Below are 3,613 nucleotides of genomic sequence, written 5' to 3'. Positions count from 1 at the left end.
ATATCAATAACGTCAGATCGGCAGATGACAGCACCCTTATGGCAGAAAGGGAAGAAGAACTATAGAGCCTCTTGACGAGAGGGAAAGCGGAGAGTGTAAAAGCTACCTTAAAGCTCAACATTCAGAAAACGAAGATCATTGTATCTGGCCTCATCACTTCATGGCAAATAGATGGGCAAGCAGTGGAAACAGTGGCAGACTTTATTTTGGGGGGGCTCGGAAATCACTGCAGATGGTGACTGCAGGCATGAAATTAAAAGATGCTTGCTACTGCTGCTGCTAAGTCACTTCAGTCATGTCTGACTCTGTGCGACCCCACAGGTGGCAGCCCACCTGGCTCCCCCATCCCTGGGATTCTCCAGGCAAGAAGACTGGAGTGGGTTGCCATTTCCTTCTCCACTGCAGGAAGGTGAAAAGTGAAAGTGAAGTTGGTCAGTCGTGTCCGACTCTTAGCGACCCCATGGACTGCAACCTACCAGGCTAGTCTCTCCATGGGATTTTCCAGGCAAGAGTACTGGAGTGGGTTGGCATTGCCCTCTCCGAAAAGATGCTTTACGGCTTGTGCCTTAGCCAGACTACTTTGGGTTAGAGGGCGTTTTTGAGGAGATCGAGTGGGGAGCAAATCAGAAGGCTGTTGTAGGTGTCCTGGTATACGATCTCAGGACCTGAACAAGGATGGCAGTGGGGATGGAGAGAAGGAGCTGCAACGGAGAAAGATTTTAGTGGATATGACTTCACAGCTCAGTAGTTCATTACAGACAGGGGAAATATGAGCAAGAGGCAAAGAATGACGGCAGGCTTCTAGTCTAAGGAACTGACAGCAAAGCCTGGAACCATACTTGCGTGGTTGAGATTCAATCAATGAGTAACTTGTGCTCAAGCAACTTTCTCCAAGGGGAGTAATTCCACCATTAAACTGTAGAAATACTGTTCCTGGGCCCTCATACGTGCAAGTCCCTGAGCACTTGGCATTTCATGAGAATGACGATCGCTCTTTATCTGGTCATCCAGGAAGGCTGTGGGTTTAGGAGCGAGGATGGGCTTGTTTTAAGTAAAGGGTGTTGAGAGCCTTGCAGGATCTTGGGCAATCAAATAGCTTCCTGAGCACTGACATTTCTTTCTTAATTTTTAAATTTACAATTCATCCAAATCTTGCAGTCCAAAACAAACAAACAAACCAACAAACAAAAAATGTGAAAACATCACAGAAAAATAATATCTGAAAATATCTGATCGCCTTGTGATTCATAGGGGATAAGCCTAAACTGCCCTTGAAATTGAGGGACTAGTGAATATTGGCCCTCAGATCTCATCATAATCAACGATGAGCAACTTTTGAAGAATTGCCAGACGTATTTTCAAGTTCGCTGACTTCCCCTGAAGTCAAGATTGCTAGCTGTGATGATTTAAAAATCACTAATTGATAAACACCAATACAATTAATTAACATCCACATAGCCAATGTCTGTGGAGCCAGGCATAACAGAGTCTAAATTAATCAGATGGGATTCCTATTTTGCAGTGCAGTTGATGAGACAAGTTACACAAGATAGGAGATAATATAAATGAAAAGTGAAGCTATATGAGCAGTGCTTTGGGGAATAAACACTGATATGTAAATCGTCACTTCTGTGAAGGATTATTTCATAGATCCAGCCTATGATTTCCTAATCTGTTCATAGACGTCAGTGTTTAAGTAAGGGACTTTACTCCAGATGGAGCAAAGTGTGAATTTTCCAGATCAGTCAAATTGAATCCTTCAAGAAACAAATCATTTTTTGAGTCAACTTCTCTTAGAGATCTCTGAAAATTGAATTCTACATTACAAACACTTCCAACATTTCTGCCTGGAAAAATCAGAGTAGATGGAGCTGTGGTAGCCATTAGGAATATTCATAAGTATCCAGCCCATGGAGGACTGCACTTCCCCACTCCCTTGGAAAGGAAGTGTGATCACTGACTATCTTTGGCCGGCGAAATATGCATCTAAGTGTCTCTGTCACTTCTGTTAGACGCTTCAAGGGTCAGCGTGTAAGCCACACATTCCCCTCCTGGCCACTGTACTTATTATGCAAAATGTCTGTGCAAATAAAGCCTCCCTCAGACTGGGTCTCTGAGACAGGAAAGGGCAGAGACCCCTGCTGACCCACACTGACCAAGTAAGTAGCATGAGCTAAAAGTTAGCTTTAATTGTTTTAAGCTCAGAGTGTTGGGGGTGGGGGGGTGGGGGGTGGATGCATTCCTGAAGGGATACCTAGCCTGTATTATATTGGAATTCTATCTAACCATTAACGGACAGAGCAAGGTCATTAACATCATGGCGTTGTTTGAAAGTGGACACTTCACATTAAAATCTAGATTTCTGGCGCCTGTTGGCAAAAACCCTGACATGTTTGTACATGGTTGATCCCTTGAGCACATCAACAAGCAGGTATATATTCTCCAGCTCATGACAGCCCTCGTGACTCACTATGACCATACCTGAGCAGTCTTCCTCCCTGAGGCGGGGTGTAGATATTTGACTTTCATCCTCTATCCTAAACAGTCTAAGCATCATACACGTACTGTGCTGACTGTGGTCCACTAGATTGCATCTCATTTCCAGTTACAAACTTCAGTGACACTTGTAGCAACACAAAAAAGTACAAATATCCTCAATACAGCACAACGAAATCTCTTAAGAAAAGAGATTTTGGAATTCAGTTTCCTAGGTTCAAATACCGGCTCTACCATTTTCTATCTGTATCTGGATGGCCTTGCCAGAAGAGCACTCAGCTTTCAGCAAGGTACCACCTGCCCCAAACATCCACTTGTCCAGCAGACTAACAAAAACATGTTAGGAAGCACACATTCTTCCTTTTATTTATTTATTTATTTATTTTTTACCTTTTGGATCCTAGCTCCCCAACCAAGGACGAAACCTGCGCCCCGCCCTCTGCATTGGAAGCATGGAGTCTTAACCCCTGAACTGCCCGTGAAGTCCGAGGAAGCACACATTCTAGAGGGACTAATTCAGCATTGAAAACAACCTTTATCCTGTGCTCCTGCTCAGTCGCTCAGTCGTGTCCAACTCTTTGTGACCCCCATGGACTGTAGCCCACAAAGTTCCTCTGTCCATGGCATTTCACAGGCAAAAATACTGGAGTGGATTGCCAAGTCCTACTCCAGGGGATCTTCCCAAGCCAGGGATCGAACCTGGGTCTCCCGCACTGCAGGCAGATGCTTTCCCATCTGAGCCACCAGGGAAGCCCCTCGCTAGGTACCTGGAGAGGGGGAGGCGGGCGAGGCGCAAGGCACGCCCTGCGGGCCACCGGCCGGATTTCGACCACCACCACCGCCGCTGCGTCCCCGCCCGCGGGCCTCGACCCTGCCGGCCCGTGACGCATGGGGGCCCCCAGTGCGCCGGTCGACCGCCGCCCGGAGGTCCCCGCCGACGCCAAAAGACCACCCCCACATACCCCCCGAAACGGGCAGAGCCCTCCCCCACCACCTCCTACACCGGTAGGGCCGCCACCCCCAGGACCCCGTCCTCTCCCCTCAACCACCGGGGCCCCCTACCCGCGCCCGCGGCCCAGGCACCCTCCTCCCTCCACCACCAAGGGCAGAGAGGACA

General features: G+C 47.7%; 1 non-coding gene across 1 annotated transcript; it reads right to left on the bottom strand.

Moving 5' to 3' along the window:
* Positions 1-3,174: 3,174 nt before the first annotated feature.
* On the bottom strand, positions 3,175-3,246 carry TRNAC-GCA. Its single transcript has one exon. It is a non-coding gene; the product is annotated as a tRNA-Cys (tRNA).
* Positions 3,247-3,613: the final 367 nt, after the last annotated feature.

The sequence above is a fragment of the Cervus elaphus genome, unplaced genomic scaffold (genome assembly GCF_910594005.1).
Source record: "Cervus elaphus unplaced genomic scaffold, mCerEla1.1, whole genome shotgun sequence".
Classification (NCBI taxonomy): domain Eukaryota; kingdom Metazoa; phylum Chordata; class Mammalia; order Artiodactyla; family Cervidae; genus Cervus; species Cervus elaphus.
This window is presented reverse-complemented; position numbering and strand designations above follow the sequence as displayed.